The following is a 27,933-nucleotide window of genomic DNA, read 5'->3' as shown; positions in this document are numbered from 1 at the left end:
AACCACTCTGGACTCTCATCTCGTGCGGACATTTTTGGACTTACCTCTGGCCCTTTGTGTCCCGGCTGCTGCGCATTTAGGCCTTCTGGGGTGATTGCCAGACAGTCCCTGTATAGGGGTTCGCTCTTGGTGGTCTCCCTGGGGGAGTCCGGTGCGTGGCCCCGGGAATTCCCTTCGCTCCGATCCTGGAAGGTATTTCCGGTGTTTATTGTTCTATTGTGTTTTGTTCCGTTTATGTACATATCGTTGGTTACATATTATAAACATTTCTGCACCAAGAACTCGTCTCTGATTGTCATTGCCCTAACGCAATCGAAATCCTCAGTACATACAATAGTATTACATTATACTCAGGCCATAAAAGGATTTCGCTGGGGCAATGACTGAGACACGAGTAGATCAGCTTGTTTCCATGATTAACTCCTTGCAGCAGGAGATGGAGGCGGTGCAGACTAAACTTAGAGATGTGGAGGCACAGCTGGGCCATGATCACCAGGTACTGGGTCCGGCTATTCAGGATTTGCAAGTCAGAGTGGAGGCTCAGGAAGCCGTCCCCACTACGTCCGTATCATCTGCCGGTATGCCTAGGTTACCCCCATTTCGTTTCAGTGGTGATCGTAGTCAGTTTCGTGGATTTGTTAACCAGTGTAAACTGTTTTTTGATGTACATGCTGATTATTACCGTTCTGACCGGGCAAAAGTGTTATGTATAATCATGTTATTAACCTCACGAGCACTGGCTTGGGCTAATCCTATGATAGAGAATCGGGATATCCGTTTAAATCACCTGGATGACTTTCTGACCGCAATGGCGCAACTGTTTGATGATCCGAATCGCCGTGCTACCGCTGAATCGGCTCTCCTTTCCTTACGTCAGGGAAAACGGTCTGTCGTTGAATACGCCACTGAGTTCAAGAGGTTAGTGGTAGACACCGACTGGGGAAACAATGCGTTATTGTCAGTTTTCAGAAAAGGTTTGTCCGGTACCATCAAGGACGAGTTAGCTCGTTCCGAATCTCCAGGGGATTTTGAACTGTTTCTCCAACACTGTGTGCGTATTGATACCCGCTTGACGGAACGTAGACAGGAAAAATGGGCAGCTGTAAACCGGGTAACCAACTTTGCGTTTCCTTCCAGAGAACCCGCTCTCAGGACGCCACGGGAGGCCGAGGACGTTCCTATGCAAGTGGACTCTCTGCAAAAGCGAGAGACCAACGAACGTCGTGAACACCGGCTCCGTGAGCGTTTGTGTTTCTATTGCGGTCAATCGGACCATTTCTTGATTGACTGCCCGAGACGTCCAAATCGCCCAAATAAGGTATTGGCAGCCATGGCAGAGTGTGACAACACGGACGCAGAGTCCGATATCTCTGAGGCAAGTGGACACCTGGATGCGGTATTTCCCTTGACTGTAATGTCAACATCACCTAAGGACTCAGAAGGGAAATACACCCATTGCTCGCTTCCCATTCAGATCCGGTGGGAGGGACAGTTAATACCTACATCTGCTATGATAGACTCTGGGGCAGGGGGTAATTTCATGGACTCTTCTTTCGCCAGGAAACACGGTATCCGGACTCAACAGACTCAACAAAGATCCTCACCGGTTACCATGGAGACGGTAGACGGATCTCCGTTAGTTTCTGGACCAGTTGATCGGGAAACAGTACCCCTAGAATGTGTGATGAAGCCAGGTCAGCAGGAGACCCTTGTTTTCATGTTGATTTCTTCTCCCCATTTTCCGATTATTTTAGGAATTCCGTGGCTACGGTCTACAAATCCAGTCATCGATTGGGAGACTAAGGAAATATCCTTCCCACCGCAGAGTGGTCCGACCATTAGTCCAACTATACCGGTTCCAGTAACACCGAATGCGGAGGGCACTGTACAGGTACCTGTTCTACCCCCGGTTTATCATGACTTCGCTGATATATGCGACAAAAGAAAAGCAGATCGGCTTCCCCCGCATAGACCGTATGATTGTCCCATAGACTTACTCCTAGGGGCGGAGATCCCGTTTGGTCATGTCTACCCGTTGGCGGCACCTGAGCTAGAAGCACTAAAGGATTACATCGATGAAAGTCTAGCCAAGGGTTTTATTCGCCCTTCTACCTCACCAGCAGGGGCACCCATCTTTTTCGTGAAAAAGAAAGAGGGGACTCTGAGACCTTGTATTGACTACCGGGAACTAAATAAGATAACCATCCGGAACCGGTATCCGTTACCGTTGATTCCTGAGCTATTGGAGAGAGTCCAACAGGCAAAGATATTCACTAAATTGGATCTCCGTGGGGCATATAATCTACTCCGCATACGTCCCGGAGATGAGTGGAAGACAGCGTTCAGATGTCGGTATGGACACTATGAGTATCTAGTGATGCCTTTTGGACTTTGTAACGCTCCTGCGGCTTTCCAACACCTAGTCAATGATATTTTTAGGGATATAATGGACCAATTCATGGTGATTTACCTGGATGATATCTTGATCTTTTCTGATTCCCTACAGGAACACCAGGAGCACGTTAAGACAGTACTTACCCGTCTGAGGGACAATCACCTGTATATCAAACTGGAGAAGTGCGAATTCCATTGCTCACAAATACAATTTTTAGGATATGTCATCTCTCCTCAGGGACTGAACATGGAGTCTGGCAAGATACAAGCAATTCTAGACTGGCCGGAACCGGGAAACATCAAGGAGGTACAACGCTTTGTCGGTTTTGCCAACTTTTACCGACGCTTTATCCGTAACTTTTCAGAGATCGTCCGTTCCATCACTCTGTTAACCAAGAAAGGACAGAAGTTTGTGTGGTCCGCCCAGGAAGCTTTCAATCGTCTCAAGGTTTGTTTTATCTCAGCGCCAATACTAGTACACCCGAATCCCGCACTCCCCTTTATTGTGGAAGTCGACGCTTCCGATTATGCATTAGGGGCTATCCTTTCCCAAAGGACTGGGGACAAGAGTCTCTTGCATCCGTGTGCTTTCTTTTCTCGCCGGTTGTCCCCTGCAGAAAGGAACTATGACATTGCGGACAAGGAATTGTTGGCGATTATTTCAGCTTTTAAGGAATGGAGACACCACTTACAGGGAGCTGCGCAGCAAGTGATAGTACTCACAGATCATCGTAACCTGGAATTTCTTAAGTCTGCCAGGTGCCTGTCTCCACGGCAAGCCCGTTGGAGCTTATTCCTTAACCAGTTCAATTTTATCGTTACATACCGTCCAGGTTCACGTAATGGGAAAGCCGATGCCTTGTCCCGAATCCATGCCATGGACTCCGTGCCTGGAACCCCGTCTCAGACCGTGTTATCAGATGCCAATTTCGTTGGAGTAATCCAGGACCAGGACTTGTGGAAGGACATCAAGCTGGCTTATGATGGTGACGTATTTCTCGCTGCCCCCCCGAATGATGTGACTCTTGTTCTTCGGAATGGTGTGTGGTTGAGAGAGCGACGTATTTATGTCCCGGAGGCCGTAAGACTTCGGGTTCTCAAGTTGGTCCATGACTCCGTGTTGGCTGGTCATAGGGGGGTACAGAAGACGCAGGAATTTCTGAGTCGTTTTTTCTGGTGGCCTACCTGTTTAAAGGATGTAAAAGACTATGTCCACTCATGTGTGGTTTGTGCCCGGTGCAAGGTCCCTCGTGTGGCTCCTACGGGACTCCTCCAACCGTTACCCGTTCCATCTCGCCCTTGGGGATCCATCTCAATGGATTTTATTGTGGAGTTGCCAGTCTCAGGCGGTCACAATACCATTTTAGTGGTGGTGGATAGGTTGACAAAAGCTGCTCACTTTATTCCGTGTACCGGTCTTCCCTCAGCCGCAGAGACAGTGGATTTGGTTATCCAGAACATATTCCGATTGCATGGGGTACCAGATGAGATCATCTCTGACCGGGGCGTGCAGTTCACGTCTAAGTTCTGGAAGGGGTTTTGTTCGGCACTCCAGATTGATGTCTGTTTATCTTCTGCATACCATCCTCAGACAAATGGGCAAACCGAACGGACTAATCAAACCCTGGAACAGTACCTCCGATGTTATGTCAGCCATCTGCAGGACGATTGGTTGAAGATGCTTCCTTTGGTGGAGTTCTCATATAACAACACTCAAAGCAGCTCCACTAAGGTAACGCCCTTTTTCGCTAACTTGGGTTACCATCCGAATGTTTTGCCTAGGTCACCGGTTGCGGTTTCGGTGCCAGCGGTGGAGGACAGATTGACGGAGCTACGACAGAATCTGGAGGTTCTAAAGGACACTGTGGCTTCGGCTCAGGAGCGTTACAAGAGGTCGGCAGACACTCACCGGAAACAGGCACCCATGTATAAGGTAGGGGACTCGGTGTGGTTATCCACCAAAAACCTGAGATTGGGTGTTCCTTCGCAGAAGCTGGGACAGAAATTCATCGGTCCGTTTAAGATCACCGGGATCGTGAGCCCTGTGGCCTGTCGGCTGCGGTTGCCGCACCATTTAAAGGTACACCCGGTCTTTCATGTTTCTCTCCTCAAACCCGTTTCCCCTAATACGTTTCATGGTCGTGTCGTGCCTCCTCCTCCGCCTGTGATGGTTGACGGCGAGGAGCAGTTCGTGGTTGAGGACATTATTGACTCCCGGCTCCATCGTCATCGGCTTCAGTATCTGGTACGTTGGCAGGGGTACTCCCCCGAGGACGATTCCTGGGAACCCGTGGGTAACATTCGTGCGCCCCGGAAGGTTGCTCAGTTTCATCGGCGGTACCCGGACAAGCCAGGCCCTGATCCGTCCTGAGGCCGTTTCTGGGGGGGGGGAGTACTGTCAGACTTCCGGGATTTCCAGTTCTCTTTTGAAAGAGCTTGCCCTCGGTTAACATGGAGTTTGCTGTTCTGTTGCCCTACTTCCTGTCCAGCTGTTTAAAAGGCCGCCTCTAAGCTTAGTCCAGTGCCTGAGTATACTGCTTGCTGTGTACGCCTGCTTTGCTGCTCTTGGTTCCTGATTGACATTTTGGATCCTCCCGAAAAACAACCGACACCGACTTTGGACTTCACTCGGACTCATCAAGCTGTGCCCGGACTCCGTCTGCCGTCTTTGGTCAGCACTTCTGCCCTGTTCCTTCTGGTTCGTAACCACTCTGGACTCTCATCTCGTGCGGACATTTTTGGACTTACCTCTGGCCCTTTGTGTCCCGGCTGCTGCGCATTTAGGCCTTCTGGGGTGATTGCCAGACAGTCCCTGTATAGGGGTTCGCTCTTGGTGGTCTCCCTGGGGGAGTCCGGTGCGTGGCCCCGGGAATTCCCTTCGCTCCGATCCTGGAAGGTATTTCCGGTGTTTATTGTTCTATTGTGTTTTGTTCCGTTTATGTACATATCGTTGGTTACATATTATAAACATTTCTGCACCAAGAACTCGTCTCTGATTGTCATTGCCCTAACGCAATCGAAATCCTCAGTACATACAATAGTATTACACTGGTCTTCTGTCTTCTTTCTCCTTCAACCCATGCAGCTCTGCTACATCAGACAGCACTACATGGGAGAAAGACGCTGCTGCTCCTGTGCAGTCTAATCACTCAGTGAGTTAGCAGAGGCTGCGGGTTGTAAGCGGTGATGTCACCGCTGCCACCGTTGCTATAGTGATCTGACAGGCAGGTTACTATAGCAACGGTGATCTCCGATCACAAGATTCCCGGTGCCGCTGTTCACTGGCTGTGGCATCCAGTCCCTGCATGTGGGCTGACTCTGTAAAGAGCGCTGACATGCAGGAACGAGGAGCCAAGCATGTGCCCAAGTATCTCGCCGGTACACGGAGATGCTCAAACGAGCACCGCGTACCGGAGAGATGTACTGACAGGACCTAGCATGACGTCTACCAAAGTGACCAGTCTGTAGTCAATGAGATAATATATAGAATATAGAAATGTGGCACTCCTTCTATAGTCGCTGGTGCTTGGATAGGGTCCCACCCCAGATCAAAAAATTGAAAGAAATCCAGCACTCAAAGCATTCAACTGAAATTGTTTTATATTTTATTCATTGATCTGTGTAATTATTAAAGACGTTTCGGTCATCCGACCTTCATCAGTTTACACTACAATAAAAAGATACATGAAAATTTTTTAGTGTACAGAAATAATGGCATTATACAATCATGGTAACAAAACAGGGCAGAAATATTCACCACATTATAATGCATGAACCATAAACTATGATATACAAAAAATGTCAACAAAAAGACGAAAATGAAGAATCTGTCAGTTGAGCCGCTTCACTAGCAGATATACTGTCCACCTAAAGATATAATTGAAATACAGATAAAATGTAGCATAATAGAACCATTATACAACAAAAAAAAGGGGAACCAAACAGGAAACCCAAAAATTTATCCAAAAAATGTATATCTTGCTAATATGGAAGGACAAAGAGCCTAAGCACCAGCACTGAGACACTATTCTAATCTAATAAAACAGACAGTCTGTTTTATTAGATTAGAATAGTGTCTCAGTGCTGGTGCTTAGGCTCTTTGTCCTTCCATATTAGCAAGATATACATTTTTTGATGTTGGGCAAATACCCCGAAAAAGCTGTCTGTGGATGGATACCATGTTTGGAGACTGGAGACTGCCCTTCCCATGGTTCTTCCTTCCCGGTGAAAGACCTGGCTAGTTTCCTGCCAGCGTTGAGAAACATGTGATGGTGTCTCCTCAGGCTTTCTTGTTTTGAATATTTCTCAGGGGGCATTGCTCTAGAAAAGACTGCGTTGAGAAACACGTGATGGTGTCTCCGTGGTGTTGGATGTTGATCTCCCTAAGGTCAACCATCCTTGCTTATGTAGTCTTCTACTAGGCATTGCTCCCACTAGCCAGTTTAGTACTCCACACTGATGAGTAGAGTTGAGCGATGTTTGAGGTTCGCCAGATCGAACGCAAGCTTTATGCTAAAAGCTTGGTAGCTCGAGTTAAGTTTTTTTTTCCCCCTAAGCGCGCGTGCAGTGGGGCGGGCCAGCATGTCAGCCAATCCCAGACACACACACAGCTAAGTGGTCTATTTTGCCAGACAAGCAAGGGCATATGTCATAGGCTGTCCATGTCACATGTCCTTGGATTAAAAATACTGGCATTTTCCCTCACGGCACCATTATCTGCTTTCTGCGTGTAGGTGACAGTCACCGCTCACGCAGCTCCGGCTGTGTACACTATACACACAGCGCTCTACAGATTAGGGACAGAAGTTTATTTCAGCCCTTTTCAGGGCTCTTTTTCTCAGGCTCAGAGCCACAGGTGACAGTCAGGTCCGTGGAAACGCTGTATACAGCTTCAGATAACAGCGTCTGTGTACCTAAGCTCAGGGAATTCCTTGCTGCATTTCACCATTAGGAGGGATACAAAGTGAGGCTTCCTTTCATGTCCACTGACGCAGAGAACCCGGCCACTGTAACTACCTGCCCACTTTTGCCACGCTATTTTTATAGCAAACAGTGGTGAAACTTAGTGGCATCCAAAAAGTGGCTGCTATACTCCACTGTTGTCCTACTGGTGCCAAGCATTTTCCAGCACCTCTGCATTAAACCCTCATGCACATTTTGCTATGCTATTTTTTATAGCAAACAGTGCTGAACATAAGTGGCATCCAAAAAGTGGCTGCTATACTAATTTTGTGTCCCACTGGTGCCAAGCATTTTCCAGCACCTCTGCATTAAACCCTCATGCACATTTTGCTATGCTATTTTTTATAGAAAACAGTGTTGAACATAAGTAGCATCCAAAAAGTGGCTGCTATACTAATTTTTGTCCCACTGGTGCCAAGCATTTTCCAGCACCTCTGCATTAAACCCTCATGCACATTTTGCTACGCTATTTTTTATAGCAAACAGTGCTGAACATAAGTGGCATCCAAAAAGTGGCTGCTATACTAATTTTGGATCCCACTGGTGCCAAGCATTTTCCAGCACCTCTGCATTAAACCCTGATGCACATTTTGCTACGCTATTTTTATAGAAAACAGTGCTGAACATAAGTGGCATCCAAAAAGTGGCTGCTATACTAATTTTGGGTCCCACTGGTGCCAAGCATTTTCCAGCACCTCTGCATTGAACCCTCATGCACATTTTGCTACGCTATTTTTATAGCAAACAGTGCTGAACATAAGTAGCATCCAAAAAGTGGCAGCTATACTAATTTTGTGTCCCACTGGTGCCAATCATTTTCCAGCACCTCTGCATTAAACCCTCATGCACATTTTGCTATGCTATTTTTTATAGCAAACAGTGCTGAACATAAGTGGCATCCAAAAAGTGTCTGCTATACTAATTTTGTGTCCCACTGGTGCCAAGCATTTTCCAGCACCTCTGCATTAAACCCTCATGCACATTTTGCTATGCTATTTTTTATAGCAAACAGTGCTGAACATAAGTTGCATCCAAAAAGTGGCTGCTATACTAATTTTGTGTCCCACTGGTGCCAAGCATTTTCCAGGACCTCTGCATTAAACCCTCATGCACATTTTGCTACGCTATTTTTATAGCAAACTGTGCTGAACATAAGTGGCATCCAAAAAGTGGCTGCTATACTAATTTTTGTCCCACTGGTGCCAAGCATTTTCCAGCACCTATGCATTAAACCCTCATGCACATTTTGCTACGCTTTTTTTTATAACAAACAGTGCTGCCAGTTTTAGGGCCATAGTTGCATTGTCAGGGATAGTCAGTGTTGGTTCTTTAGCTGTCAATAAAGTTAAACCACCTCTGCAATCTACACCACCTCTCAATTTTTGCTACCACATTTTAAGTGACTAATCTTGTCGCTAACAAAATGAGTGGCGAAGGGATAGATACTGGTGGAAAGGGGAACAGGTGTGTTGGAAAAGGAAAAAATGTTTGTGTCCGTGGGGAAGGTGGCAAAGCTACATTAACATCTGCTTAAGATAAGCCATCTTACAGCAAAAGTAAGATGTCTACTACTTTCCATGGACAATCCGATGTGCTCCCTTTTTTACGGACTACAACTGTAAGAAAGGTAGATGATTCACAAAAAAAGGCATGCTTGAATGGATCTCAAGTGCTCCAACAAGTGCCCTCTCCTCCACCTCAACTACCACATAAAAAAACAGTCCTCTGAGATGTCATCCCAATCACAATTGCTTTCTTTCAGCTATCAAGTCTCCACCCGCCCTGCACAGTATGGTGTACCAGAGATGGCTGAGTCTGCAGAGCTGTTCAGTCACACTATAGCCTGTGAATCAGAGGTCTGCTCCCAAGCTACAGTGAGTACAGACCAGGAAATGGTCTGCAGTGATGCCCAGAATCTTTGTGACTCAGACTCAGGCCCTGATGACCAAGTTTCTGAGCATAATGTAGACCCACATTCCCAAACTGTAACACCTGTTGATGGAGACAATGAGGAACATACTGATGACGATGAGACGCAGATACCAGAATGGGATGACAACTTAAATATTCGGTCAGGGCAAGAAGAGGCTAGGTCTGAGGGTGAGGGAAGTGCAAACACAACGCTTGATGATGAAGTTCTAGATCCCACTTACTGTCAACCCACAGTCAGGCACTTGAGGAGGTCAACATAGGCGGTGGAGGAGGATGCAACTGACGACGAAGTTACCTTGCGCCTTCCTGGAAAAAGTCAAAGTACTGGTAGCACATCTACAACTGCATCCTCAGCCACCACTCTGCCTCTGAGCACAAGTCGGGGTGGCTCTGCAGGTCGCATGTCCTCTAAGCCTTGCCTAGCCTGGTCCTTTTTTGACCTTGCAAAGGATCTCCCAAATCATGTGATCTGTAAAATTTGTCGGGAATCTATAAGTAGAGGCAAAAAGCTCACCAGTTTGACAATTTCTTCCATGAATCGTCACTTGAATACCAAGCATAATTCCCAGTGGGAAGCTCACTGTGCTGCAATGCAGCCTAGCGTAACGGGACAACCACCGCCTGCCCCTTCCAGTGCATCCGCGCGATCTTCATCTTCTATTACTGTGAGAACAGCTGTCACACCTGGTTTTCCATGCACACCTTCCACCACTGTAACCGCAACAGGCAGTTTGCTTGGTAGGTCGTCAGTTGGTTTGGAAGGGGAAACAAGTGCGTGTGTACAGCTCTCTCAGACATCGATAGCACCAACGTTGGATGAAGGCAAAATCATGTCTACACCTGCACTTTCCCCACACACCTGCATTTTTCCAGGGACACCCTACTCACCACCATCTACACACAGCAGCCAGATCTCTGTCCCTCAGATGTGGACAAATAAACGGCCATTTCCTCTGACCCATGACAAAGCTAAGAGGTTGAGAAGAAGAGCTGTGGAAAATAAAGCGCAATAGGGTCTTACCCTTATAGGCACAGGGCAACAGAAAAGGGGAGCACTAATACTCACCAACTGTAGTTGTGAAAGTCACAACTACTGTAATCGCATTTAGAAATGGATCCAGGCAGCGGCAACCCAGGGTGGCTGATAACAGAGACAATTGTAGAAAAGGGTTTCTATACCGCGCCAATGATCACAAGTCTGGATGTCGGATTGATGTGGCTTTATTGTAGCATAGGTCTACGCGTTTCAGGAGCTCTGCTCCCTTCCTCAGGACCATAGAAACAACATCAATTCTACCGTAGTAGACACACATATACATTAAATAGATCCAGTGACGTCAGAGTACCGCCCCGTATAGAAAAAACAAGCGGGAACTGATGCAACGTGGACAATGCATGACGCAATACAAAAAAGACATAAGCAAAAGAAAAAACATACAGCTCTTGTTCAATGCAATTGACCCAAGTAATGACAAACCATAATAACCATTTTATTATGGTTTGTCAGTGCTTGGGTCAATTGCATTGAACAAGAGCTGTATGTTTTTTCTTTTGATTATGTCTTTTTTGTATTGCGTCATGCATTGTCCACGTTGCACCAGTTCCCGCCTGTTTTTTCTATACGGGGCGGTACTCTGACGTCACTGGATCTATTTAATGTATATGTGTGTCTACTACGGTAGATTTGATGTTGTTTCTATGGTCCTGAGGAAGGGAGCAGAGCTCCTGAAACGCGTAGACCTATGCTACAATAAAGCCACATCAATCCGACATCCAGACTTGTGATCATTGGCGCGGTATAGAAAAGCTAAGAGGTTGACTTTACCCCTCTGTAAGCTCTTGGCTACCGAAATGCTGCCTTTCCGCCTGGTGGACACAGAGGATTTTCGAGACCTTATGTCCATCGCAGTGCCCCAGTACCAGATGCCCAGTCGCCACTACTTCTCCAAGAAAGGTGTGCCTGCGCTACACCAGCATGTCGCACACAACATCACCGCTTCCTTGAGAAACTGTGTGTGTGAACGGGTGCATTTCACCACCGATACTTGGACTAGTAAGCATGGACAGGGGCGTTACATGTCGCTGACTGGGCACTGGGTAACTATGGTGATAGATGGAGAAGGGTCTGCTGAACAAGTCTTGCCGTCCCCACAACTTGTGCGTCAATCCTCTGTATGTATAAGTTCCTCCAATGCTTCTGCCTCCTCAACCTCATCTGGGTCCTCCACCTCCACCCGAAGCCTGCCTGGTCAGGCCAACAGCGTTGTAACTGCGCACAAGGAATCACGCACAGCTCCTTACTATGCTGGCAGCAGAGCGCAACGGCATCAGGCGGTCTTTAGCTTGAAATGTCTTGGAAATAAGAGTCACACAGCGGCTGAATTGTGGTCAGCTCTGCTGTCCGAGTTTCATAAATGGCTGTCTCCTCTCAACCTGCAGCCAGGTAAGGCTGTGTGCGACAATGCTGCAAACCTGGGTGCGGCCCTTCGCCTGGGCAAGGTGACACACGTGCCTTGTATGGCTCATGTGTTGAACCTTGTTGTCCAGCAATTTTTAGCACACTATACTGGCCTAGATGGCCTTCTGCACAGGGCACGAAAACTGTCTGATCACTTTCGCCATTCAACTGCCACAGCTGAGCAACTTGCATCACTCCAGAAGTCTTTTGGCCTGCCGGTTCATCACCTTAAATGCGATGTGCCAACACGCTGGAATTCGACTCTCTACATGTTACAGCGACTGTGGCAGCACCGCCGAGCAATGGTGCAATATGTCATGACGTATAGCCTGGGCCAACAAGATGCAGAGGTGGGGCAGATCACCTTGATGGAGTGATCTCAGATCAAGGACCTATGCACCCTTCTGCACAGTTTCGACATGGCGACGAATATATTTAGCGCTGACAATGCCATTATCAGCATGACAATTCCAGTCATTTTCATGCTGGAGCACATGCTAAACACTATTCGGAGTCAGGGGGTGATTCAACAGGAAGGGGAGGAAGTACATGAGGATTCATATGCGCAAGGGATAACAACATCACCAAGGTCCAGACGTTCATCATCACCCAGGCGGCAGGCATGGGACGGTGGGGGAGAGGAATTAACAGGGGCGCATGGTAGCAGACAAAATGTTGAGGAAGGTGCAGGAGAACATGAAGAAATGGAGGATGAACTGTCCATGGACATGGAAGACTCAGCCGTTGAGGGAGACCTTGGTCACATTTCAGTTGAAAGAGGTTGGGGGGAGATGTCAGGGGAAGAAAGAACGGTTAGCACCTCTATGCCACAAACACAGCAAGGACTTGGTCCGCATGGATGTGCAAGACACATGAGCGCCTTCTTGCTGCACTACCTCCAACATGACCCTCGGTTTGTCAAAATTAGAAGTGATGATGACTACTGGGTTGCCACACTATTAGATCTCCGGTACAAGTCCAAATTTTGTGAAATAATTCCAGCCATAGAAAGGGACGCACGTATGCAGGAGTATCAGCAGAAGTTGTTACTCAATCTTAGCTTGGCTTTTCACCAAACCCCAGTGGTGCACGGAGTGAATCTCCCAGTTGTAACTTGACAAACATGGGACAGTCTCATCATCAACAGTCTAACCGTACAAGCAGCACCGTATCTGGTGCTGTTAACTGCAATTTTATTGAATCGTTTCATAATTTTTTAGACCATCCTTTGCAAGGCCAACAGAGACAAGAAGTCTGAGACATAGCCAACGGCTGCAGAGGAGATACAGCAGTAGTAATGTTTGGCATAGGTGGTCTCCTTGACTGGAGACTGCCCTTCCCGTGGTTGTTCCTTCCCGGTGAAAGACCTGGCTAGTTTTCTGCCAGCGTTGAGAAACATGTGATGGTGTCTCCGCAGGCTTTCTTGTTTTGAATATTTCCCAGGGGGCATTGCTCTAGAATCACTTCATTGAGAAACACGTGATGGTGTCTCCATGGTGTTGGATGTTGATCTCCCTAAAGTCAACCATCCTTGCTCAATGTGACTAAGGGCTGAGAGTGACCGGGTGCCAACAGGATACACAGTCAGGGTCAGCTCACTGAGAAGGGGGACACACCCTATTTGTACTGAATACAAAAAAACTACATAAAAACAAAAAAGTGAGCCGGAGTATGAGATGGTATACATGGAGCTTGTGAGCTCATGTTCACACTGGCCATAAGACAAAGAGAAACCAAGGGAAAAATTTTGAAAACATACTCTACTGTAACTAAATAAAAGCATAGTGCATATAAACATAGGGTACTTAGTAAACACTATTTTTGATTAAAAAAAGCATAAAGCTATCCCACCAACGACAAGGTGTACCCAGTTGGGATAGTACCTACACTCTCTAATATTAAAGCCTTACCATGGGTCTAAAATAGGCCTCAATGTGACTAAGGGCTGAGAGTGACTGGGTCCCAACAGGACACACAGTGTTTGTATGTGTTTGTCTGCCATTGTTTTCAATGGGGTTCGAAGGTGTTCGTCGAACGTTCGTCGAACGTTCACCGAACTAACCCGCCGTTCGATGAACCGAACCGAACTCGAACACAAGGGGGGTGGCTCAACACTAGTCACTACATAGTCAATAAAGTATGTCACTATACAGTCAAAAGGTGTGTCACTAAATTGTCAATAAGGTGTGGTACTACAATGTCAATATGGTGTGTCACTACAGAGTCAATAAGGCATGTCACTATACAGTCAAAAGGTATGTCATTACACAGTCAATAAGGTGTGTCACTACACACAATAATGTGTGTTACTGGACACTCAGTAAGCTATGTCACTACACACTCAATAAGGCATGTATATCGCTACACAGTTAAGAAGGTGTGTCACTGCACACTCAATAAGGTGTATCCCTATACAATCAAAAGGTGTGCCACTATACCGTCAGAAGATGTTTCACTACAATGTCAATAAAGGGTGCTTTACACAAGACGATCTATCGTGCGATAGATCGTCGGGGTCACGGTTTTTGTGACGCACATCCGGCATCGCTTGCGACGTCGGGCTGTGTAACACCTCCGAGCGACACAGTATCGCTCACAAATCGTGAGTCGTGTACTCGTCGCTCGTTTTCATAATCTCGTTTAATTAAAATGGCGCCGGTTGCTCATCATTCCCGGGGTAGGACACGCCGCTCCGTGTCACACCCCGGGAACGATGAACAGCAGCTTACCTCCGTCCCGCGGCACCCACCGGCTATGCGGAAGGAAGGAGGTGGTCGGGATGTTTACGTTATTGGCCGGCCGCTGTGTAGCGTGCGGGGAAGACGGCGCCGCTGCTGCGCTCTCGCTAACGCTCAGGTCCGGCGAGCCGGATCCGGGGACTCGAGCGGCGCTCCTCGCCCGTGAGTGAAAGGGGTGGTTGGTTTGGGGGAGTTAGTCCGTGATGCCACCCACGGGTCGTGGTGAAGATGGGCACCACCGCTCCTGATGACGGGGATCCCGGGAGCAATAGTAGGGAGCAGCTGGGATGTTGTTTTCCCCCTCCGTGGGTAGGGGTCAGTGGTCCCGGGGCCCGATGATGTGACGGGGAGGCAGGGTTGGTGAGGTGCAGGGTTGCAGGGACAGCACGGCGCGGTGCCGAATGGCACGGGCGTACTCACTCAGTAAGAAATGTACAAAGTCCTCGGTAAACCAAATGGCTGGATGGACGGACGGGTCCCGCAGCCGGCTGCTGTGCCTGTCCCCGGACAGGTGATGGTGGCTGTCTTTCCCTGCACCTTGATGTTCTCGTTTGACTACTATGGATCCCCAATGGTAGTCCGCTCCCCGGTGTATGGGTACCGGAGGAGCCCGTTTGCCCGCAGGCGCTGGCCCTTGAGTCTCTAGCCTTAGGCGGTAGCTGTATACCCTCATGGTGTGGGCGGTTGCCTTCAATCGGGACTTTTGCTGTTAGGAAACCCCAGGGGTTCCAGTCACATTCGGATCTGACTATTGTCGGCGGCTCCAAGCCTTGTCGGGGTCCAATGGCCCTGCCTGTGTGTGCTGGCTTCACTTCGCTCGCCGGTCGGTACCGGCGGGCCGTCGCCCGACCCCGGTCCTACGGTTCCGCGTTGCTCCACCACTCCTGCAGACGGCCACCACCGTCTGCCAACCTTGCTGTCAGTGCCTGGGCCACAAACCCAGACACCCAAGTGTTTACTCCTCTCACTTCCATCTCCTGGACTAAACTGTCACTTTTCCCGCCTCTAGGCCTGTGAAGTCCTCGGTGTGTGGGGCCAACCGCTTGGCTCCGCCCCACCTGGTGTGGATATCAGACCCTGGAGGGAGGCCACAAGGGTTTTGTGTTTGTCTGGTGTCCCTGTCTAATGGGGATGGAGTGTTTGTGTGTTATCTGTGACGACCTGGCTAGGCCAGGGCGCCACAGCTGTGTGACATCGCTGTGATGCCGAACGTCCCCCCCCCCTTCAGGAAGAGGATGTTCGCCGCCCACAGAGATGTCGCACAGCAGGTAAATGCGTGTGACGGGGGTTAACGACTTTGTGCGCCACGGGCAACTAATTGCCCGTGACGCACAAACAACGGGGGCGGGTACGATTGATTGTGAAATTGCACGATAGATCGTACCATGTAAAGCAGGCTTAAGGCATGTCTACATACAGTCAATAAGGTGTGTTACTGCACACTCAGTAAGTTGTGTCACTACACAGTCAATAAGCCATATCACTACACAGTCAGTAAGGTGTCTCACTGTTTGGTTGCTATAGGCAACGAAGGACAATTTTAGTATAAGACAGGTTATGTGTCAATTAATATGATTTCTGTGGTGACACTTAGCCAATGTTGTTGTAGACCAGGGGTTGAGAACCTTTTTGGCTGAGAGAGCCATGAACGCCACATATTTTAAAATGTAATTCCTTGAGAGCCATACTCACCAGGGGAGGAGCAGTGGTGGTAGAGCGGCTCAGAAGGTCCCGCCAGGCTGGGTAGATGATGATGTGAGATCGGAGGAGGGGGTGTCGCAGCTCAAGAGGGTCAGTGTGCAGAGGATCGGCGATACTATTGCAGGCTCGTGGGATGTCACGGCGTCGAGCGCCATTGATCTGCCGATGGGCAGTTGACAAGATCGACTTCAAGAAAATGGCCGCAGCACGTGCACAGATCGACACAATGGACTTAAAGAAAATGGCTGCGACTATTTTCTTGAAGTCAATCTCATCAACTGCAGGAGATTCAAAGCCGCAAGCAGTCCACCAGCTACTGTGGGCTTGCTGCCACGACACCCCACGAGCCCGCAGTATCGCCGACCCTGCGTCACTACTATCACCCCAGTAAGCCATATGCAGTTTGTAAGACCCAGTTTTTGGGGGGAAAAGTGTGTTTTACAAACCAGAAAATACTGTATTTTTTCACTTAAAGATTTGTCTGCGAGCCAGATGCAGCCATCAAAAAAGCCACATCTGGCTCATGAGCCATAGGTTTCCGGCCCCTGTTGTAGAGGCTGATGTAAGCCACATGACCTTACCTGTATACTAATTGTGTGGGGTTTTAGATACTGTCAATTACAGACAATAATGCCCCGAAAGTAAAGGAATTTGATTTGACAATTGTTGTCAAATGCTAAGAGAAAAGCTATATTATGGCTCAATGACCAATTTGAAGAAAGGGAAGCAAGGCTGACAGACATGAGAACAAGAGCAGCTTTCTCAAAGGCTTGTGAAACCTCTCATCAGAGAGAAGCAGGACTTACAGATAAGAAAACAAGAGTTGCTTCCTCAGCGGCTTTTGAAACATCTCAGGAGAGAAGCAAGACGTGCAGATAAGAGAACAAGAGCCGCTTCCTCAAGGGCCACTAAAACATCTCAGCAGAGAGAAGCGAGACTAATGCGGGCTTTACACGTTACGATCTATCGTGCGATTGCACGAGCGATCGTACCTGCCCCCGTCGTTTGTGCGTCACGGGCAAATTGCTGCCCGTGTCGCACAAAGTCGTGAAACCGCCGTCACACGTACTTACCTGCTGAGCGACCTCGCTGTGGGCGGCGAACATCCTCTTCCTGACGGAGGTGGGACGTTCGGTGTCACAGCGACGTCACAGAGCAGTCGGACAATAGAAGCAGAGGGGCGGAGATGAGCGGGACGTAAACATCCCACCAACCTCCGCGGGACGCAGGTAAGCTGTGTTCATCGTTCCCGAGTGTCACACGGAGCAATGTGTGCTACCCCGGGTACGATGAACAACCGGCGTCATGTTAAATAAACAATTTTTTAAAACTTAGCGACGAGTACACGACTCACAATTTGTGAGCAATTCTGCGTCACTCGGAGGTGTCACACGAGACGACGTCGTGAACGATGCTGGATATGTGTCACGAAAACCAGGACCCCGACGATGCATCGCACAATAGCTCGTCTCATGTAAAGCCCGCATTACAGAGAAGAGAACAAGAGCTGCTTCTTCAAGAGCCACTGAAAAATCTCAGCAGAGAGAAGCAAGACTTATGTAGCACCCAGGGGGCAGGGGTTGTCAGGCATGGGGAATCTCGTACCTGAGTTACTCATCATCGGGCTGATGTGATGATCTGGAATGTCATGGTGGCCTGCCCAGCTTCGTGCCCCGAGATGTACACCAATAAGGAGGGAAGATAGTGGGCATAGTAGTAGGATGAATGTCGTGACATCACCTGTAGTATGCGGCCAGGGATTCAGCCGCCGCTGCTGTCGCTATCCTCCGGGGCGGATGGTAGTAGCAGCCAGAGATGATATCGCTCCCCACAGGTGGAGCGGACCCGGGGAGGATGATGAGGGGAGTAGTGATGGCGTTTGGCGCTGAAGCATGGAGCGGCGGTGCCGGTAATCTAAAGTCAGAGTTAGTGGCTGTGGTTCTAGGTATCTTTACTCAATCTTTGTGCGGTGCCGCTTGTCCAGATACTACTGATCACCCACTGTGATGGGCTCCGTCTAGGGGTGGGATTCAGCCGGTTCTGTCCGGTTCGGGTGAAACCGGTTGTTAAAATAGCAGCCGGTTCCCCGAACCAGCAAGAAACGGCTCTGGCAATCCGGTTCCCTGTATTCACTTGTGTTAGTGTCTTTAAGACACTAACACAAATGAATCCCCGTACCTCTGAGCCGCACTTCCGGGTTCAGTGGAGCCTGTCTGTTCCCTGACCTGGTGTGCAGCGATGCGCTGACACTGCAAAGAGGTCACGGCAGCATGGTGAGGCAGCTCCTCCTACTGCTGTCTGTCAGCGTCAGTGTGCAGAGTGCCGCGGAGGAAAGAAGACAGAGGAGCAGCCGCCGGTGCTTGGAGTAGGTAAGCACTCATAGAGCCTTAGATGAAGGGAGCAGGGAGAGGAGCTGCATAAAGATGAGAACTATATGGGGAGAGGAGCCGCATAAAGATGGGAACTCTATGGGGAGAAGAGACCGCATAGATGGGAACTATATGGGGAGAGGAGCCACATAAAGATAGGAACAATATGGGGAGAGGAGCCACATAAAGATGGGAACTATATGGGGAAAGGAGGCCGCATAGATGGGAACCATATGGGGAGAGGAGGCCGCATAAGATGGTAACTAAATGGGAAAAGGAGCCATATGGGACAGGATCTGCACGGGAAAAGGAGCACATGGGATGAGATCTGCTGGGGAAAGAGGCCATGATGGGATCTGCAGGGGAAAGAAGCCATAATGGGATGGGATCTTCTGGGGAAAGAGGCCATAATGGGATGGGATCTGCTGGGGAAAGAGGCCATAATGGGATGGGATCTGCTGGGGAAAGAGACCATGATGGGATCTGTTGGGAAAAGAAGCCAAGATGGGATCTGCAGGGGAAAGAAGCCATGATGGGATCTACAGGGGAAAGAGGACATAATGGGATGGGATCTGCTGGGGAAAGAGGCCATGATGGGATCTACAGGGGAAAGAAGCCATAATGGGATGGGATCTGCTGGGGAAAGAGGCCATAATGGGATGGGATCTGCAGGGGAAAGAGGCCATAATGGGATGGGATCTGCATAGGAAAGAGGCCATAATGGAATAGAATCTGCAGGGGAAATAGACCACATGGGATGGGATCTGTAGGGGGAAAGGAGTCACATGGGATGTGATCTGCAGGGGAAAGAGACCACATGGGATGGCATCTGTAGGGGGAAAGCAGCCACATGGGATGAGGTCTGTGTGGGGAAGGTCGACCTTTCCAATTTTAGCAGGGCTCCTTTAGTAATGATTTTTAAAAATTGTAGAAAAACTGTTTAATACAATATGACTGACAGTGACTGGAATAACTGGTAATGGACAGGAGAGCAAAGGTATAGGAGGGCAAGAAGGGGAAAGAGATTTTACTTTTAATTTCTTGAAATTTTTTGGTTGAGGAAAGTGCGTGAAAATGGGTGTGGCTAACAAAATGGGTGGGGTTACAGAATAGGTGTGTTTTTCAAATGGGCGTGGTTTACAGAGAACCTGTTAAAAATTTGAATCCCACCCCTGGCTCCGTCGACCCCGGCTAAGTTAGATGTCACCGGTGTTTGAAAGAAGTAGAAAGTCCTTTTTCAGAGTTACCCTTATAGTTGTGAGGCACCTGGGCTGAGCGTTCTGCTCCCAGCGCCAGGCCCCATGAAGAGAAGAAAAGAAAGAGGTCATGGTGTCATGTCCCAGAACTGGTGTCCCGGGTAGACTGACTAGTGATTGTGTGAGTGTGCTCCTACTTCTACCCCCAGTGGAACCCGCCTCCCAGTCAGATTGCCGGCTTCAGTTACCGGGGAAGTCCCATGACTAATGATGGCCACCCACCCCCTGCCTACTCTGAGCCATTCCCCCTTGGGAGAAGGCTCCTGAGCTTTATGGAAAGTGTGAATATGGAACACTGGTGATTAACCCCCTCCTTCCCCGATGCGAATATTGCACCTAAAATAAGGTGTAATACTTTTTGGCGACTGAAACCTCAGGTGTGCCACACTGACAGAGAAGAGAACAAGTGCTGCTTCCTCAAGGGCCACTGAAACATCGCAGAAGAGAGAAGCAAGACTTCCAGACAAGAGAACAAGAGCTGCTTTCCCAAGGGTATATATATATATATATATATATATATATATATATAGATATATACAGTGCCTACAAGTAGTATTCAACCCCCTGCAGATTTAGCAGGTTTGATAAGATGCAAATAAGTTAGAGCCTGCAAACGTCAAACAAGAGCAGGATTTATTAACAGATGCATAAATCTTACAAACCAACAAGTTATGTTGCTCAGTTAAATTTTACTACATTTTCAACATAAAAGTGTGGGTCAATTATTATTCAACCCCTAGGTTTAATATTTTGTGGAATAACCCTTGTTTGCAATTACAGCTAATAATCGTCTTTTATAAGACCTGATCAGGCTGGCACAGGTCTCTGGAGTTATCTTGGCCCACTCCTCCATGCAGATCTTCTCCAAGTTATCTAGGTTCTTTGGGTGTCTCATGTGGACTTTAATCTTGAGCTCCTTCCACAAGTTTTCAATTGGGTTAAGGTCAGGAGACTGACTAGGCCACTGCAACACCTTGATTTTTTCCCTCTTGAACCAGGCCTTGGTTTTCTTGGCTGTGTGCTTTGGGTCGTTGTCTTGTTGGAAGATGAAATGACGACCCATCTTAAGATCCTTGATGGAGGAGTGGAGGTTCTTGGCCAAAATCTCCAGGTAGGCCGTGCTATCCATCTTCCCATGGATGCGGACCAGATGGCCAGGCCCCTTGGCTGAGAAACAGCCCCACAGCATGATGCTGCCACCACCATGCTTGACTGTAGGGATGGTATTTTTGGGGTCATATGCAGTGCCATCCAGTCTCCAAATGTCACGTGTGTGGTTGGCACCAAAGATCTCGATCTTGGTCTCATCAGACCAGAGAACCTTGAACCAGTCTGTCTCAGAGTCCTCCAAGTGATCATGAGCAAACTGTAGACGAGCCTTGACATGACGCTTTGAAAGTAAAGGTACCTTACGGGATCATCTGGAACGGAGACCATTGCGGTGGAGTACGTTACTTATGGTATTGACTGACACCAATGTCCCCACTGCCATGAGATCTTCATGGAGCTCATTCCTTGTTATCCTTGGGTTAGCCTTGACTCTTCGGACAAGCCTGGCCTCGGCACGGGTGGAAACTTTCAAAGGCTGTCCAGGCCGTGGAAGGCTAACAGAAGTTCCATAAGCCTTCCACTTCTGGATGATGCTCCCAACAGTGGAGACAGGTAGGCCCAACTCCTTGGAAAGGGTTTTGTACCCCTTGCCAGCCTCGTGACCCTCCACGATCTTGTCTCTGATGGCCTTGGAATGCTCCTTTGTCTTTCCCATGTTGACCAAGTATGAATGCTGTTCACAAGTTTGGGGAGGGTCTTAATTAGTCAGAAAAGGCTGGAAAAAGAGATAATTAATCCAAACATGTGAAGCTCATTGTTCTTTGTGCCTGAAATACTTCTTAATACTTTAGGGGAACCAAACAGAATTCTGGTGGTTTGAGGGGTTGAATAATAAATGACCCTCTGAATAAACTTTTCACAATTTAAAAAAAAAAATAAAAAAAGAAATAACATTCTTTTTTACTGCAGTGCATTTCACACTTCCAGGCTGATCTACAGTTCAAATGTCACAATGCCAAGTTAGTTCCGAATGTGTAAACCTGCTAAATCTGCAGGGGGTTGAATACTACTTGTAGGCACTGTATATATATACAGCAACAAGTTATATCTATATATATAATTGCCTTATTCTGTCTGTCTGTCTGTCTGTCTGTCTATCTGTCTGTCTGTCATGCTCCGAAATTGTGTCCTTACGGTGACACAAAGCTGATTGGCCGCTGGGCTCGCCATGGCCCCGCCCCCCCCCCACGGATTGGCCTCTAACCCCGGCTCTCTGCAGGCCCCCCCGCCCCCCTCACGCAATCCACGCTCGCTCTGGCCCAACTGACACGGAGCCCCGATTCCCAGGTGAGTACACACACACACACATATCAGATCACACTCACTCTCACACACACCTCACACATCACAACATGCTGGGATATCTCTTGCTTCTACACCAGCTCCGTCAGGATCCCAGCAGCGCCACACATAACCTTGCGATGCTGGGATCTTCACGGAGGCCGTGAAAGCTGGTAACCATTATACACATCGGGTAACTAAGGTCCCTTAGTTACCCGATGTGTATCATAGTTACCAGTGTACACCGGCTCACACTCACTCTCACACACACCTCACACACACATCACATCGCATCCACACATCAAGGTCCTGCAGCTGCGGAAAATACAGACACATAACAGCACACACATAACAGCACACACATAACAGCACACACATAACAGCACACACATACACACACAAAAATCAGATCACACTCACTCACACACACACATCACATCGCATCCACATACTCACAACATCCTGGGATATCGCTTGCTTCTCGGCCTCGATACTGTGCTGTTGTGATCTTCCAGGACCTGCCGGAGGATCACATGGCCAGAAGCATGTGATATCCCCGGATGTTGTGAGTATAAGCGCGTATGTGCGATATCGTCAGTGTCTGTGTGTGTGAGTGTATGCGATCGGGTGTGTGTGAGTGGATGCGATCGGGTGTGTGTGAGTGGATGCGATCGGGTGTGTGTGAGTGGATGCGATCGGGTGTGTGTGAGTGGATGCGATCGGGTGTGTGAGTGTCGGCAGAGGAGCACGGCGTGCTGGAGGAGGCTGGGAGCAGAGAGGCTGATCATGGGGAAGGCTGGGAGGAGAGAGGCTGATGCTGGGGGAGGCTGGGAGGGGAGGCTGGGACGAGGGAGGCTGATGCTGGTGGAGGCTGATGCTTTGGGAGGCTGATGCTGGGGGAGGCTGGAAGGAGAGAGGCTAATGCTGGTGGAGGCTGATGCTTGGGGAGGCTGATGCTGGGGGACACTGGGAGGGGAAGGCTGATGCTGAGGGAGGCTGGGAGGAAGGAGGCTGGGAGGAGAGAGGCTGATCCTGGGGAAGGCTGGGAACGGGAGGCTGATGCTGAGGGAGGCTGGAAGGAGAGAGGCTGATGCTGGGGGAGGCTGGAAGGAGAGAGGCTGATGCTGGTGGAGGCTGATGCTTGGGGAGGCTGATGCTGGGGGAGACTGGGAGCGGAAGGCTGATGCTGAGGGAGGCTGGGAGAGGGAGGCTGGGAGGAAGGAGGCTGGGAGGAGAGAGGCTGATCCTGGGGAAGGCTGGGAAGGGGAGGCTGATGCTGGGGGAGGCTGGAAGGAGAGAGGCTGGAAGGAGAGAGGCTGATGCTGGTGGAGGCTGATGCATGGGGAGGCTGATGCTGGGGGAGACTGGGAGCAGAAGGCTGATGCTGAGGGAGGCTGGGAGGAAGGAGGCTGGGAGGAAGGAGGCTGGGAGGAGAGAGGCTGATCCTGGGGAAGGCTGGGAAGGGGAGGCTGATGCTGAGGGAAGCTGGAAGGAGAGAGGCTGATGCTGGGGGAGGCTGGAAGGAGAGAGGCTTAGGCTGGGAGGAGAGAGGCTGATGCTGGGGAAGGCTGATGCTGAGGGAGGCTGGGAGGGGAAAGCTGATGCTGGGGAAGGCTGGGAGGACGGAGGCTGGGAGGAGAGAGGCTGATCCTGGGGAAGGCTGGGAGAGGGAGGCTGATGCTGGAGGAGGCTGGAAGGAGAGAGGCTGATGCTGGCGGAGGCTGATGCTGGGGAGGCTGGGAGAGGGAGGCTGATGCTGAGGGAGGCTGGGAGGAGGGAGGCTGGGAGAGGTAGGCTGAGAGAAGAGAGGCTGATGCACACACACACACACACACACACACACACACACGCGCGCGCACTGCACAACACACCACACACACACACACTGGGAACCACAAACAACTGCCCTACACAGACACCCACACACACAGACAACGCTGCACACACACAACACCCAACACACAAACACCGCGGCACACACAAATATACGCACATACTGCACAACACACACATTGCACAAAACATACCTCCCCCCAAAACACACCACACACACACAAACCGCGCAACACACACACAACGCTACAGACACACAGCGCTCCACAAACAACGCAACACACATACAACACCGCTCTCACCCCCCGTCACACCCAGACAACACCCAGAACATGTACAGCGCCCTACACAAACACTTGGTAACTACACACAACAACATCTCTCTATATATATATATATAACAAAAATCATACATGAACTACACAATACGTAAATTCTAGAATACCCGATGCGTAGAATCGGGCCACCTTCTAGTATATATATAATCAGCTGTAGTACCCGGCGTTGCCCGGAACTGTGTCTCTGTCTCTCTCCCAGTCTCTGTCTGTGTGTCACTGTCTGTCTGTCTATTTCCTTGTTTGTCTGTGTCTCTCTATCTCTGTGTCTGTCTCTATGTGTGTGTCTGTCTGTTTCTCTTTCCCTGTCTGTCCCTTTGCCCGTCTGTCTCTTTGCCCCTCTGTCTCTTTGCCCGGCTGTCTCTTTCCAGGGCTGTCTCTCTCCAGGGCTGTCTCTTTCCAGGGCTGTCTTTTTCCAGGGCTGTCTCTTTCCCCGGCTGTCTCTTTGCCCGGCCTGTCTCTTTCTAGGTCTGTCTCTTTGCCCGGTCGGTCTCTTTCCTGGTCGGTCTCTTTCCTGGTCGGTCTCTTTCCCGGTCGGTCTCTTTCCCGGTCGGTCTCTTTCCTGGTCGGTCTCTTTCCCGGTTGGTCTCTTTCCCGGTCGGTCTCTTTGCTCGGTCGGTCTCTTTGCTCGGTCTGTCTCTTTGCTCGGTCTGTCTCTTTGCTCGGTCTGTCTCTTTGCTCGGTCTGTCTCTTTGCTCGGTCTGTCTCTTTGCTCGGTCTGTCTCTTTGCCCGGTCTGTTTCTTTGCCCGGTCTGTTTCTTTGCCCGGTCTGTTTCTTTGCCCGGTCTGTCTCTTTCCAGGGCTGTCTCTTTCCAGGTTTCTCTTTGGCCATCTCTCTCTCTGTCTCTTTCCCCGTCTGTCTCTGTCTGTGTCTGTCTCTTTCTGTCTCTCACTATTCGTCTCCCCACCAACATCTTATTACCTTACACATAAGCTTCTTATACTAACAGTTTATTTTGTTCCTATAGCAACCACTGACAGTTGCTATTTATAGCCTGTAGCTCCCACCTCCATTGAGTTTAATAGAGGTAGGATTTTTGGAGAGTAAGTGTAAAGCGCGGGGTTAAATTTTCCCGCCCAAACATAGTCTAAGACGTTTCCTGAGTCACATGGAGCGTCTGTGCAAAATTTCGTGATTGTAAATGCGACGGTGCGGATTCCTTTAGCGGACATACATACACATACACGCGCACACACACACACACACACACACACACACACACATACACTCAGCTTTATATATTAGATATATATAAACACACTTAATATATACGAGGGGCGATCCAAAAGTAAAGATAATCGGTTATTTCTATTGCACAGAGAAATTAAAATAAAATGTTTTCTTCTCTCTTAGGTACCCACTAGTCTAGGAAAAAAAAAATCACTTAAATAGGCCACGATTCATTTGAATATGAACTGCCGAGGAGTGAACATCAAAATGGAAAAAATCGAGCTCAGAGCTGTCATCAAATACCTCTGCTTGAAAAAAATAACTACCAAAGACATACACAGCGACTTGGTGGCAACATTGGGGGACTCTTCTCCTCCATATTCCACAGTTGCATGCTGGGCCAAGGAATTTAAGCTGGGAAGAACATCGACAGAAGATGAACATCGTGAAGGACACCATCCACGTCCCTCAATGAAGAAAACGTGAAAAAAGTTGAAGAAGTTGTATTGGCAGATCGAAGAGTGACTATCAGGCATGTAGCTGAGGTCACAGGGATCTCATATGGCAGTATTCAAAGAATCCTTGCAAAAGAATTGCATATGAGAAAGGTCTCTGCGCGATGGGTGCCCAAAATGTTAACCGACAAGCAAAAGAAGAAACGAGTTGACATTTCAATAGCAAATCTCAAAAAGTTCCAAGCAGACAAGGAGAATTTTTTGTCATGTTTTTTGACCATGGACAAGACCTGGATCCACCACTTTGATCCCGAAACTAAACAACAATCGATGACATGGAAACGAGCCGACGAACCGACGCCAAAGAAATTCAAAGTGTCAAGCTCAGGAGGGAAGGTTATGGCGTCCGTTTTTTGGGATGCTGAAGGAATTATTATGGTGGACTATTTGGAGAAGGGAGCCACTATTACGGACTCCTACTACGCAGAACAAATAAGAAGATTGCGGGAGGCTATCAAGGAGAAAAGGCGCGGCAAACTGCGGGCTGGAGTGCTGTTTCACCAAGATAATGCGCCGGCTCACAAAGCTGCAGTTGCCATGGCAACCATTCAAGAAGCGGCCTTTGAACTGGTGGAACACCCCCCCCCCATTCGCCAGATCTAGCCCCCAGTGACCTCTTTCTCTTTCCTCGCCTCAAGGAACACCTCCGGGGCAAGACATTTGACGACAATAGCGACGTGATAACCGCTGTTGGGGATTTTTTTGAGGGTCAAGATCAAGAATTTTTTTTGAAGGGAATTCTAAGTTTAGAAAAGAGATGGACTAAATGTATAGACTTATTAGGAGACTATGTAGAAAAATATTTTTTTTTTTTAATATATTCATTGTGTTTATTATTGATTATCATTACTTTTGGATCGCCCCTCGTATATTATATATATTATTTTGTCAATAAAAAACTTGCAATTTTTTTTCGGTTATACAGAATTTTGGTATCATCATAGCTGTACTGATCTTTAAACAATGCTAATAGGTAATTTCTACAGTAAAATGAACATAATAAAAATAAAACCCAAAAACGAACAACAAAATTGCTTTATTATTTTCAGGTCCACCCCAGTTGCAACGCTTTTCCTGTTTTTCAGTGCGCTATATGGTAAAATGTATGGTGTCTCAAACTGACAACTTAGCACGCAGAAAACAAGCCATCATATGGCTGTATTTACAGAAAAATTGGAAAAATGTCCACGTTTCTTAGGGGTTAAAGCTGTTAATAAACCTAAGTTTTGTCAGCAGACCTCACTACTTTCTCTATGTAATAATTTGCACTATACTTTGTGGATTTGCTTCCTTTTGTGCAGCATATATTGCTTTTCCAGGTGTAATGGTCTTTCTTTATGATGTCTATTCCTCCATTCTGACAGATAATAACATTTTCTTGGCCATAAATAGGAATTCTCAAGAAAGCAAACATATAAGAGCGTTATTCCTCAATCCTAAATTGTGGGTTTTCATGTTTTCGAGCTGTGTCATGTCTTGTTTCCTTGTAAATTTAGTATGTTCGCTTTTTTTACATTTATACTGCAGGTTTGTGGGACCATTGCAATTACCTATCACAATAGAATTTTTTTTTGTGCCACTATAATAGACTCTTCTCTCCAATGGCTAGTATTTGCCAAGCAATGTTTACACGTGAAATCTCCTGCTGTTCACTGAGAAAGCTAATCCTGGATTATCATTCCCTGCCTGTGCTGTGAGCTGGAATGCTGCTTTTTTTCTTCTTTCAATGAATTAATAATATATATCTTGTATGATAAGACATTTGCAATTAGTTTTCAACATGTAGTGGATAAAACTGTGATCCCTAGAGATTGTTTGCTCAAACCCACACACATTGTCAGAAGAACATATTGTGAACATCAATATTGTCAGTCAGGT

This window comes from Anomaloglossus baeobatrachus, chromosome 10, assembly GCF_048569485.1.
Source record: "Anomaloglossus baeobatrachus isolate aAnoBae1 chromosome 10, aAnoBae1.hap1, whole genome shotgun sequence".
In the NCBI taxonomy this organism is placed as follows: domain Eukaryota; kingdom Metazoa; phylum Chordata; class Amphibia; order Anura; family Aromobatidae; genus Anomaloglossus; species Anomaloglossus baeobatrachus.
This window is presented reverse-complemented; position numbering follows the sequence as displayed.